A 14,041-nucleotide genomic window follows, 5' to 3' on the forward strand; every position below is an offset into this window, starting at 1 on the left:
ATAGCCAGAACATGTGCCCCAACGAGGCAGGAAATGACTCGCACACTCACACAGAGGAGCTATATTAGGATACATATTAGAAAGCTTGACCTTTTTTGAAAGATGGATACGATGCAACACCCTGAACTCTATAAGTAAAAACTGAATTTCATATTGGTCTTATCAGTGTCATTAAAGATGGGATATGATAGTTTATCTACTCAGTGTGTGTGTGTGCTGCCTTTTTTGAGAGTTTGTGTCTGGGAAGAACGATGGAAAGCTGTTGATGGTTGTTTTAGTAAAAGATAGAATTGTGCTTGATTAGGGCCTTTTTCTGGTTATTGTTTTTCATGTCTTATACCAAAGACAGTTGTGCTTGAAATGCTTTCTCTTGCAATAACTTACAGGTTAATGTTTGTCATTTCTAGAATATACCATCTTTTCTGCTGACTTTCCAAAAAAAAAAAGGTAGGTCAATTCCTGTGCTAATTTGTTCGCACTACTATAATCTGTCTCCATGTTGTTTGTATTTTTGTTTGCTGTCCTGTTTCCACCAGAGGACACTGTTGCTCCAAAAAAACGTCAGACTCCGTAGCCATGTTGGGATCAACAGGTGAGACAAGTCTGGTAAATACGGTGTTACACAGATGATGATTGAAGATGATTCAGATGCTTAGGCTGTTAATGGTGCTGTCCAATATGACAGCAGAATTGATGTTATTGATTTGAAATGCTGTTGTGTGTTATTTTTCACAGTCGATGTATTTTTTCCCCCCAACATTTTAGTTTAGGAAATAGTATCGCGATTGTTGAAAAAGCAGAAAAACCTCCTGTAAAAACAGCAGACAATAGACCAAAACCAGCAGTATTATTGATGCTTAAACAAAAGTTCATCCAGGTTGATTTATACAATTAAATTGGTCGTATTAATTCATGAATGTATTTACATTTTTTCATAAAAATAAGTATGTAAAAAAACATGTAAATGTAAAACTTAACTGTTCGTTCAGTAACAGAATTCTGTCATTTTGTATTTGTATTTTTCGTCTGTGTCTGTATGTGGTTTGTGTATGTACATACGTGACTGTGTTTTATCAGCTCCCAATTCCCCGGGCCTTACTGTGAACTCTCATCCTGCTTCTAGGACTGAATCATTTTTTGTGAGTACAACCGACCAAGTATGATTAGTTTATCAAACGTGTGCATATGTATTTCACGAGAGAGAGTCCAAAAAAGGGGGGGGGGGGGGGAAGTGGTATGATTAATTTACCAGCATTCCGCAGGGTCAAGGAAATTGATGCAGGATAATTGGGCACACAGGGAATCCTTGGCAATTTGTGCTTTCAGACTCTACTTGAGAAATTAGATGTCAGTGCAAATGTGAAATTGCTCCTCAATGTTCTCAAAGATTCCATGAAAAATTAAACATAAATCTTAAGTATTTCCAGCAAAGGGATTCTTCCCTTTTTTATGTGCCAACTTGAAATGAAGCCCTGTGAAAATGATCTGAATGAAAGTGTGTGTGTGTGAGGGGGGGCGGGGGGGAAGACATCCGAGCTTGTGTAAAGTTAGGGCTGCACTCGGAGGAGGATGTCGGGGCTCTTGCTCTCAGTAAAATCCTCATACAAGAATTCATTAGATTCTTTTTGACAGGAAGTAAAGTTTGAATTCATCTGAAGATGTGTAATTATAATATTCAAGATATGTACACCTATAGCGCAAAATATAACTCAGACGCTGCGGTATAGCCTCGTTCTTTTATTATTTTTTTTACCTGGGATGTCAGTTTAGAAGTTCGACCGTACAAACATGCGACACATGTGTTCATATGAATTGAAATAAATTATACAGGAGTGAATAATTGATAAAAGGAGCATACATGTGTCAAGTTCGGGAGTTCATTGAGTGATAAAGTTGCTGTGTATGTTTTTAATTTGACAGAAGTTGGAACATTTTCATTTTGAAAAGCAGAATCTGATAAACCATCTGTTTTAATTCAGTTGTCATTAATTACATGTTATCAATTTGGCATCAATTACAAGCGATACTGAAAATTAATAAATTATCATCATCAGAGTCTGATCAAAACTTGTGTAAAATCTTATATTCATGCAAAATCAAGATAAACTGATCGCTTAAAAGTCTCGCTCCAAACTCGTAGTTATATTTAAATGTTAGTGTTTATTCCTCACGGACACACAGTGCAAAAGAAAATGCTAAACAAGAATATTTTTTGGTAAGCATACTACATACTGACACACTGGAAAACGGCTTCATTTGTCCTCATTAAAAGCTTAAAAGTCCATGAATAAATAATCATTAAAGATACTTTTTCCCCCCTTTCTTCGGCCTTATGCAAAATACACTCACTGACTAAATAAATATGCTCCATAAAGGCTGTTTAGAAGCGTGCCCTCCCCCCTCTACTTCCACATTTAGATAGCTGACATGCACCTAAAGACGAGATCCTACATTGGCTGTTTGGTTTTGGAGGGAAAAATTGGACCTCCGAGAGTCAACTTAATGCAATTAAGTGAGGATGATGAGTGTTTCTCTCTCTGTGCTGCTTGAATCAGTAAGCAAAGCAGAATCAAAACTTGAAGGCAAGAAGAAAAGAAAAGAGCGGGAGATGAGCGTGCATAGACCGGTCCCAGCGGTTTAATTATTTTAATTATCTCTCTTTCAGCTTTCCTAAAAAAAGAGGCCATTAAAGGATGCCCGTTTGGGTTAATCTGATTAAAAAAACAAGATGGAGGGAGAGATGAAAGGCTGCAGATGTCAGTGCTAATCAGGGGAGTTAAAACTGCTATTTGTGAACTGGGACGGTTGTTAAAGTGGGTAGAAAGTGCGTGCAGTGTGAGTATTTTTTTAAATACGTTTTTCCTCACTTCAAAACACCTCCTTCCTGCAGCCTCTGTTGATAAACTCCTCTCATAAATCTCCTCAAACTAACGCCATGTTTGATTCTCCGCAGCGCTCTGTAACTGTGCTGGCAGCAGGTCAGGCAAACACAGCGTGACTGGAGAGGAATGTTAAAAGTTTAAGTTTAGTCCCCAGTGATATGGCTTCGTTTTCGTAAAGGAAGATGCCATTTGATGAAGTGATGAAAGCAGCATTGGCAATTAGCAACACCAGAGTGAATATTTCTTAGATTTTGCTAAATGTCGGCCAATAAGACGTTATCGATTTAGCAGTCTGTGCTTTTTCATTCTGAGGCAAAAGATAATAATTAACTGCTTCTCATCAAGTCATTTTTGTTAAAAACGTAGTGTTACTTTCTTTCTATTGCTATTCTTTCTTCTAAGTCTTCTGCAGATTAACTCCTCATGCATTTAGCAAACTGTCTTATTCATGTTTGTTTTAATATGAATGAAGGTAGAGGCAGATAGGGTTGAGGTGGGTCTAACTCAAAGTCCAGCGAGTGACTTCCCACCTAAATCAGTCAGAATGACCTTTTTAATTCTACAGTATTTGTTTAGTTTCTGTGTTCAACACAGGGGCGTAAACAGATGTTCTTGAGCGTTTCAAGATACAGATGGTCATTTCTAAGGTTGCTCTCTAATGGAAATAATAATAAATAAATAAATATTCCCAGTTTTTTACTTGTTTTAATAAAATTCAAAACATTTAAACACCATTTTAATATTTCTATCAATTTTTTCAAATCAATTTTAGATTTGAGATAGAACTGACTTGATAAGATGATAATGCAGGGAGTTGTTGAAGTTCCTGACTGCAGAGCTTGACATTTGTTCAGGCAAGAATGAGCACAAAACCAGCACAGGTGTTGAGCCAAAGTATGGCGAGAGAGGAGGGGAAAGGAGAGGAGAGAAAAAAACAAAGATCTACTTTCAAACTAAATCAAGCAGAAGGAATGTCCTGAGTGTGTACAGAGATGGACGGGAGCCCATGCAATATTAAAGCGCCATGTCTGGCGATGCCAACCGTGCCACTCCTCTCCGCGGCTCCCGCCCTCCCGGCTTCCCGGCCATCGGCTCTTCCCTCAAGGTGACACTTCAAAGCGGGCACGCAGACGTGGCAGGCCTGGCTGTCGGCATGGAGCCAGCCCCCCACCCCCCTTTCCTCCTCTCTCTCTCCCGCCCACCACCCATTCTACCCCACTACCCCCACCACCGCCACCACCTCAAAGACACAGCTCCTACCCCTGCTGGGCCAGGTCAGCGCCAAGATCTACACTGCTCGCCGCCTCGGGAGCCGCTGTCAAAAAACACTTCGCCACAAGCTTAATTAATAACGGGCCATTCCTAATGCAAACCCTCAGAATCCGCAGCCTGTTTCCCTCCGATCCTATTGGTGAGTTCTGAGGCCTCGACAGAAGGCAGACAAGGAGAGGAGGGCTGGTTGGGGATGCATCCAAATCATTTGAATTTCGATGATTGGGATTCACATGCATTATTCTCCGCGCTTTATAACCTATTTTCTGTGTTGTACAGTGTGTGTGCCTGCCCGCCCGCCTGCCTGTCTGTCTGGGTGTTTTTTTATTTTTAAGATGTCTCTTTTCTGCAGATGATTGGAGACACTCGAACCAAAGAATATAGGGCTGCTGTCCTCTGCCTGTCTGACAGGTGGGGTAGGAAAAACCTAAATGTACACACATACACACACCCAGTCTGCATCAGCTGGGCCCAGGGCCCGTAATCACCTCTCAAACCTGGAGGGAGAATTTTACAGATCGATATTTGCCAATCCGTCTGCCCGTATCAACCTCAAATAAAAGCAGAGAGCAGGAGACAAGGCAGCACAGGCAGGTCGTGGGGAGGTCTGCAGCACCCCCGTTTGATGTCTGTGAAAGCACTCATCAGTGTGTAGAACCGGCCTCATCTCGGCACGCCGGGTCACCGCCGCCTCACCCCGAGCAGTGCACGGCTGATTGTCTCGCTGTCGGGGCGAGTGGGGTTGTTGTTTTCCGAGGTGAGAGGACGGATCTTTTCTGGCAAGCTGGGCTTCAGTTTTTAATAGGGCCTCAGCTCCGGCACCTCGCAGGCCCGCTCAGGCCGACACGCTGATGATGAGGAGGGAAACTCTTCCAAAATTCCCTCTTCCTCCTCCTGCCAGTCCTCAGCTCATGTTGTTACTGTATTTTTATTCACCGCATGTGCTCCTCTGTCTCGTCCGTTGCATTCTTGATGGACTGAGTGGGGGGGGGAAGTGCAGGCTAAACAACCCTGTGTGCCTCGAGAAGTCGTGGTTAAATGGTACACGGCTCGGAAACATAAGGTCTGCAAGTACGAGCTCAGCCACAAGAGCATTGCGGCATTTAGGGCAAGGGGCTGGTTACGTTAGCTGACACACTGATATAATTAGGTCATAATAAATAAGGGCAACGGGAGCGAGGGCGTGTCTCAACAGTGGTCATTAGAGAAACTACATATGTTGCATTTAAAAATAAATACATTTTAAAAAAGTCACCCGTCTACCTGGAAATACACAAACTTTCTATTTTTCCTGCTCGGTCTCACACACATTTAGTTAGTGTCCTACTTGCAGAGTCCTTATGAGTGTTGTTCTAAACCCCAGAAGCCCTGGCCCTTTAAGTGAGCTAACTGGGGTGGTTGTAGGCTCAAACCAACCTTAATTAGTACACTAACTGCACAGTAAGGGCAGGTACAAAGGCGAGCCTCCGCACTCCGCAGTTTCCCTCAGATTAAGCCTCTTTTTAGACGAGGCTGTAACCTCCCACAATGATGCTATAATTAACTTCATTAGCTTCTCATTCTCTTTTGGTTTTGGCAAGTGGGTGAGGCTTAGTTTTGGCCTCCGTTGAGATAAGAGTCGCAGAAATCGGTTAATCTCGTCTGTCTGTGTTTTATCTCCACCAATGTTGCTGTATTTCACGCTTGCTACCTGCTGTTCATCTTGGCGACATGCATGTGCATGAGCGGTTTGTAATGAGTCAGGCACCGGGTTTTAATAAGCAGAGCTTTACCCACAGATCCTTCTGTGATTTGCATCCATGTCGGACACGAGGCGTAAAGCGGGGTGATTGATTCATGGCTCGTCCCATTTTGGAGAGAGAGAGAGAGAGAGAGAGAGAGAGAGAGAGGGAGGCCGTAGATTTATTATGAAGCTCAGCGACAAAGGGAGGAAGAGAGTGTGCATATGTTAATCCGCTGGCTGAACGATGATCAAAGACGGGAACAAGCTGAGCCCTGCTGATCGCCTCGGGGCAAACGATGCTCTCCAAGCAGCTGGGAAAGTGTGCAGACGAGGAGTAAACAGATAGTTAGAAAAATCAATAGCTGAGGTTCAGGCCGTGGCTTGGTCTGAAGGTCAAAAGAGGCTGGTGTCTGCGGCACGTGGAGGAAAGTCTGGAAACCAGGGGCGCTTTTAGGCCAATTTAAGAGAAGTGATGTGTTAACAGCTGAGTTGTGTCTAGAAGAAAGTTCAAGCTGAGGTTACGGCTGCTCTGGTCAGCTTGGTGATATATAAAAAATAAAATAAAACACCATGAAAGTCTGGCTTGAATTCAAACATCTAAGGATTTGATTCATGGGCAGTGGCATGGCTGTGTGTTTGGAACGATGACCTCGCAGACGCTCATTTGGGTTTCAAAGGAAGAAGGATTTTCTTTTTAGTGTCAAAACACCCTGCATGGGACTCTTGTTCGTTATCTGTTGTCCCACCTTCTTCTTTAGACTGACCCAAAGTATTCCCACAAGGCCTCTACCTCGGCTACTCTTGCTGGCTGGCTGCTTTGGGAATTTGTGCCATCCGTGTGATCTCGTCCTCAAGGCTCATGGTTTGAATTCTGCAATTTCCATCATCAAAAAGATCCAACTCTCCTATATGTCCTCATGTGTATATTGTAGAAAGTCGGTCATCAAAGCAGTCACCTCACAGCTTCATAATCAACAATAGCTGTTGGAAAATAAAAATATTATCTGTCATTCATTAGAATTTCATATCTTTGTTTGGCTATAGCTGAATAATTAAGAAGACTTAGCTTTTTACCCCCAAGCTTTGGCGTCTTTTGACTTCCTCCACTTCTGAAGCAGATTGTTTTTGTGATTAGTCACTTTGTTTAATCTGGTAATGATGGCATCCCCTCAGGCTAAATGCCTGATTTGTGCTTACCAGTTTATTTATTCATTTGTACTTTTGACGCATTAATCTGCATAAACGGCGCAGAGCTCCACCAGGACCCCGAACGTCTCTCTGCACCTGTCAATTACAACAAATCTGAGACACCTGGAAGCAGCCACCCTGGTCTCGGAACCCTGATTGGGTTAGAAGTCTGCCTGTCAATCAGCCCTCATCTACCCTGTCCTGTCAGGGAGATGTTCATATTCAGCCCTTCATCTCTACTTCAAGACTGCAGCATTAATTGATCCGAACTGCTGCTAATTAGGATGGATGAGAGACCGGCAGTAAGACGGAAAAAACAGACTATACAGAATCTCACGCTACAATGCTCTTTTCATTCTTTTCTTTCTTTACTCGAGGCAGTGGTTCCTAACCTTTTTGGCTTGTGACCACTTGTGGTATATTCATATATTGTATATGAATTTCATATGTCTAAATCATTTAAAACAATGCAGTAATTCACAGGGGAAAATCAGATATTAGAGGGAAGCCTTACAAATATACTTAATTTTGTGTAGCAGAAAGATTTTGCTTTCCTATCCTGTTACTACTCCAGACCCCTTGTTTGGGTTGAGGACCGTTGTTTTGAGGGAACTTAATTCGTAAGGCAAACTTAAAATTGAGGATAAACTAGAAAGTACTAAGTGTGCAGCCATTCTCCAAATGTATCATTTTTAATTTGAGTCTGGACCTGGATTAGAAAACCCAATAGGCAAACTGATGATCTCTGAAATCATTAAGACTTTGTATAAATGGTGCTTATAACGCTGTATAACCATCAGGAGATGTGCTGGCAAACACTCCACCACCATCCGTGTGTGTGTGTGTGTGTGTGTGTTTGAATATGTGTGTGTGTGTGAATATGTGTGTGTGTGAATATGTGTGTGTGTGAATATGTGTGTAGCACATTGTGAAATAATTTGCTATTAAAGTGTTATTTAGTCCATTTCCCAAATGTGTGTGGTCTATACAGGAAGATTCATCTAGAACCAAGGAATTTGGTGGGGGGGGGGGGCAATGTTTCGTCTACCTCATTAACAAAAGTGTAATCAGTTGGCCTAAACTTAACTCCAAACTGTTGATACACATTGATCGATCAGTTTGCAGCATACAAAGACAACATTCATAGGTTTTGACCCAGAATAGTTTAACTGGATAAACCAGTCTGCCAGGAGAGTCGACAACAGACCAAACGTCAAAAGGAACCGGCTGACCTCTCGGGCTGCAGCCTGGCCATTAGCAATCCGAGGGTATGTTGTTGGACAGTCGGAGACCTATAATTTACTGCAGCACGGCTCAGTTAGCCCCGCAGCAGGCCTCTGGTTATCTGATGCAAATGTTCCCAAATTAAACGAAAGGGAAATATCAACAAGCTCTGAGTAATTGCAGCTGATAAAAAATGCATGGGGGTTGCGGTGCCCAACTCGCTTCCCGCAGACGCAGGGAAGTTATCTCTCATTACCCAAACCGTGATAAAGTGCACCGACTTCGCCATCAAGCAAAAGCAATGCTTTCAGCTCCGTCTAATAAAGGCTGCTACCTACCACGCACTTGTTTGTGAAATCCATTTGCAGCAGTTTGTTACGAGGAGAAATATTGTTACTGGCTGCAGCGATTAATTTTCTCTCTCTGTGCTTTGACGCTTGTCTCCGTAGTTAAAAATCCCTGCATATGAAGCATAGATGTTTTATTCATTGTAAAACTTAATTTATATACGAGTATGAATGTACACTACGTGAAGATTTCACACTAACAACCCCCATAGTACATTTAAAATGTAGAGTCTTGCAATTTTTCATTGGTGTACTGGGGATTACAAGTTTGTTTTCAACAGCAACTTGTCTTTGTGTTTCTTGCTGCGCCATAATTCAAGACCTCAGACCTCAATGCCACCTGAATGTTGGGAGTCAGGACGAGCTTTAATACAATCTGCCATGCAAAACAGCTGTTTGGCTCCAAGAAATCTGAATAATAAAGAGGATGACATGACGGCTGTTGTTGCGAGCACAGCAGGGGATCCAAACTCTATAAACCAGAAACATGAGACTAGATTATGAGGAATGGATGAGGCCGGTTTCATGGCAAAGATGAGCCGCTTCTCTGTGCTGCTTGGAAACTTGTAGTCTGTGGACATTTGAAAAATATTCAAAAGGTAAAAGTAGATGCGTTTAGTGCCTCAAGTTAAAAAATCTGGGAAAGGTCAGCTGAAACACGGTGCCAATGTTTCTGCATGTTTAGCCAATTTGCTAATTTACATCTGTTTTCAAAACCACATCTTTTTCAAATGTTTTTTTATTGCTCTCTTTTTAGCTCCGTTTGGTATTAAAATCAATGTGCAGACTTCAAATTTGTTTGAGATAAATACATAATTCATTGCAGTGAATGTCATTTCATCTTTTATTTGTGTTAACTTAATCTTGGCAAGGTAGCACAACTAAAAGCAGAACTTCTTTTATGTATTTAATAAGCCGAGGTCGAGTCATAAATTAGATAAACGTCCTTCAGGTCTCTGCTGACTTTTAGAATCACATCGTGTTTTAACCTTTTTACATTCAGAACTGTGTGAATAGTTTAGGGACGGTAAGGACCTTCTGTCGGTTGGTCCACCTGTTTGGTTCAAACATTGTACTAATGCCCAGTACTTAGGTTTATGACCACCTCCAAACACTTTCCCATCAGCCTCAGCGCTACTTTGTGTTGATTAACATTTAAAAATAGATGATGAACATAGTCAACCTGATTGCATTTTCATTGTGAGCATATTCACATTTAGCTCAATGCACTATTACAGCTTGACAGAGCTGCTAGCGAGGCTGTATGAGGTGGTGGTGATGGCCTAGTACGGCTTCCAAATACAACACCAGAAGGTTGTGAGTTCAATACCAGGCTGCCACCATTGAGCCCCTGAGCAAGGTACTTAACCCCGAGTTGCTCCAGGGAGACTGTCCCTGTAGTTAGTTCACTGCTCTGTAAAGAGCGTCTGCTACATGACCTGTAATGTAATGTAATAATGTATGTATATTTAAAAATGTTTTATATACAGTATATGTCATTATTATTACTTTTTAAATGTGTGCTTTAGAAAATGTTGGACAGCTATGTAAATCATGAAACCTGCAGAAACCACATTAATAACGTTCATTGTTCTGCTCAACCTCAGTGTTTTTAGTCTTCTAAAAACACTGTCAAAAGATGATCCCTTTTTGATGACAGATAACATTTCTGTGAACTTTGAGATCAGCATGTTGCCCATGCAGATGAAAGGATCATCAGCAATTCAGAAAAAAACTTCACTTCTCAACTAGGGTTAATGCTTTTGGCAGTGCACTGACGTCAACAGCTGTTCTCAAACAAGCCCTTTGATGACTCATTGACAGCAGAAGCTCCCGATTGCCACTTTCACTAACTGGGGAAATGTCAGCGTCTGCGCTCAACGGAGGCTGATCACAGTCCCTCTACAGCTCCCGCCTGCCAGAACGTGGCAGTGATGAAATAGTGCTGGTGTTAATGGATGTGAGGGCAATCTTGACCCCTCCAAAGAGCAAGCTCTCTGTCTCCATTAAAAAGGGCCTTTACTTTGGTCTGGATCAGAGCCTTGGCTCTATCTGTGCCACAGGGAGTAGCGAGACAAAGGTAATTGTACGCCTCCTCTGCCCCTCCACCTCCACCTCCAGGACTCAGGGGAGCGCCTGTGGAGGACACAGATTTTGAAATGGAGAGAAAACGCACACAGACAAGTAATGATTAGGTTATTAGCGCTGAGGTGACTAATTACCTAATTGTATTGTCAAAAAGGGGAGCAGGTGGGGGAGCTGGGCTGCAAGGTGAGAAGAGGAGAGGGGAGCAAAGGTGGAGTGTTTGGAGAGACTCCCCCGGCTGGGCTGCAGGGATGCTCCCTCACTATATCTCTCTTTCCCCGCGGCGTCCCCCCAGCCTGCTGTTCGGGTCCTGGTGACATCTGCTCGTAGCATGCCGTGTCCTCCCGCCCTCCCTCAGAGGCCGGAGTCACCCCCCACACCCCTGCATGCCTCCCCGTGCAGATGTTGCAGTCCCTAGGTCCTGCCTACGTGGAGAGCGTCAGGCCTGTTTGATGTGTGATGAAACAGAATCAAGCGAGCCACTCGGGGGCTCAGGGAGCAAAGGGGGTAGAGGGGGCGAGGAAGGGTACCAAGAAAGACAGTGGGGAAGGGGAGGTGGGGAAGTGTACAGGGAGAAAGGGATGTTGGGATAAGTCTCATTACAATATCAATCAGAGGCCGGGCACAGAGCACAGGGTTGGGATGTCCCTGCACTGGAGGTCAAAAATCTCAGGAAGGAGGAGAGGGGAGGAAAAAAGAAGAGGAGAAATGGGGGGAGAAAAATGAGTGGACAAGGGAGGAGAGTTAAAAAAGATGAGTCGAGGAAAAGAGAAGAAATAAATTGAAGAAGTAAGAGGAGAATGAGGGGAGTTTGAGCAAGAAAAGAGGAAATGAAAGTAGACGGGAAAGAGGAAAGAAGGACAAAGGAAATAGGGAGAAAAATCGTGTGAGAGGAGACAAGCGAGAGGAAAGAAGAAGCAAGGTGAGATAAAGTATACTATGAAATAAGAAAGGAAAAGAAGATGGTAAGAAAATAGATTAGAGGAGACAAAATGAGATGAGAGCATGGGAAGTGAGAGGAAAGGGAACAAGATGAAAGTAGAGGAAACATCAGGGGAGGAGATGAAGTCAGTGAGAGGAGACAGGGTGACGAGGAAAGGAAGACAGGAGAGAGAGCATGAGGATAGAGGAGGAAACACGAGAAGAGGAAACAAAATGAGATAAAGGAAGTGAGAGGGGAGAGGAAATGATGAGAAATTGTGGTGAGATAAAGGAAACAGGAGGCGAAGCAATAGTATAGGAAATAAAATTAGGAAAGGAAAATGAGAATAGAAAAGTAGGAAATGATGGTGAAAAAGAAAAGATGATACAAGAGGAGAAAATGCATAAGGAGAGGGAAAAAGGAAAGAACGAGATGAAAGGAGACAATATGAGAGGGAAATAAACAATAGGAAAGAAGAGGAAACAACCATAAGAGAGAGGAAAGTATAGGGGAAGAGGAAATTAAATTCAAAGGAAATATTAAGAGAAGAGGAAATGAGAGTGGAGTAGAGGAAATAGAGGAAACGAAACAAAGGGGAGGTAATGAAAGTACATGAGAAAGGACAGGGTGTAAAGTAAAGAAGACCAGAGGAAATGACATTAGGAAAGAGGAAAGCAAACGAGAAAATATATACAGAGGAAAGGAAATGACATGAAAAGAGAAGAAACAAGAAGGAAGGAAAATAAATCAGAGAATGATGAGAGGATGCAAGGGTAGAGGAGCTGGTCGCAGCTTTCTCTCACGTCTCCTTCCTCATTTTCTTCCTCCAACATGGTTTCCTTCCCTCGTCTCTTTGCTCTCCGCGTTCTCTATACTCCCTCATTTACTCCTGCATCTCTCCCTAATCTTGCTCCCTGTGCAGTATGTTAATTATTGTTGTGAAAGAACAGAAAGTTAATGACGACAACGAGGAGAAAGATGATGATGATGATGATGCGGTTATGATTACCACTTAGAGCGGGCAGTGCGGTGCCATGTAGAGAAAAGTTTAACGGGAGGAAGTGGGTGAAGAAGCGCTAACGGGATCAGGTGAAGCGATGGATAGGTTAGCAGTTAAAGATCAAAGTGAAAAACAAAGGCAGATTTCAAACGGGCCCAGAGAGCTTGGCAACAGACCCGCGGCTCCTCTGATAATACTTAGATCTATAAATGTTTCTTTTTTTATTTATTTATTTTCTTATTTATTTTTAAAATTATTCATCGCCATAATAATTTGGGCCTAACAAGCACTTGAGGGAGACGGCTTCCTTTTGCATCTCTCTCCCCCATTTCTTTAGTTCCCCGCTCCGTGGTGCTGGGAGCTCGGGGATTTGGGGGCACTATTAGAGAGAATTTCTTTTATTTGCTGCTAATGAATGATATGCATGATACTATTTTCTTTTTTCTTGTGTACTTTGTAGGGTAACTGCGAGGATTGGGGCAGGAGCTGGAGAATTGGACTCTTTTTCAAGGCTTTGTTCATTTAACCCTCTTCTCGCCTTCCGAGAGAGTGCACGAGGTTGTTATCGTCACTTTGCAAGATTTCCAATTCAAATATGCAATCATACTTCACTTGACACCAGTGATATGGCATAGTTTGACTTTGTTTTTCTCTTCTCAGTAGCGCTGTATGTTTATGAAATATGGGTTAACTGGTCTGTAGATACAGGAGAGGCACAGCAGGTCTGTAAACATCTCTGCCGCCACCGAGAGAAATAACTGCACATTTATTGTTCCTGATTGTTAAAAGGATTCCAACTGTTTGTTTTTTTATGTCCATATAGTGCAAAACAGAGCAATTTACTCATCATAATGGTGGGCAGACACTGTACCATTTTTATTAATCTTGTATGTGAAGTTACACTACACGTTTTAATCGGCAAAACATATCACTTTTATTGTCACGCCGTATGGATTGAATTTATCAACCCATCACAAAACGCATGCTCACACTGAGCAAGTCCACTGCAGTTTATAGCCGATCTCTTGACGATCTTTTAAACCACGAGGGAAGTAATATCATGGAACTGCTCAACTCAGCCGGCCTGACCTGTCAGAAATCAACCGATCAACATCCGTGCCTCAAGTTGCACTGTGTGACGAAGATCAATTTACCACACATTCAAAAGTTGTTTGATAGCCTATTGAATTTTCTAGAACAACATTGTGTTCACAGTCGTCCTGATAAACATGAACTCTTCTTTTACTTTTTCACACTTCTTCACCTTTTAAATATGTAATTAATTGATCCTTTCTAGCTTCTGAAGAACCTATTCAAGTGTTTAGTCAGTGTGGCGGCATGTGTTCCTCTGTAATAGGACTGTTGAATACACGGACCTGATACTACTTCCAGAGAAAC

The 14,041-nt window shown here is 42.5% G+C and overlaps 1 long non-coding RNA gene across 1 annotated transcript; it reads left to right on the forward strand.

The window, feature by feature from the left end:
* Positions 1-543: 543 nt before the first annotated feature.
* LOC115016893 (uncharacterized) lies at positions 544-13,462 on the forward strand. Its single transcript, XR_003833206.1, has 3 exons — positions 544-592; positions 1,078-1,139; positions 13,104-13,462. It is a non-coding gene; the product is annotated as an uncharacterized LOC115016893 (long non-coding RNA).
* Positions 13,463-14,041: the final 579 nt, after the last annotated feature.

This window comes from Cottoperca gobio, chromosome 12 (assembly GCF_900634415.1).
Source record: "Cottoperca gobio chromosome 12, fCotGob3.1, whole genome shotgun sequence".
NCBI lineage: Eukaryota > Metazoa > Chordata > Actinopteri > Perciformes > Bovichtidae > Cottoperca > Cottoperca gobio.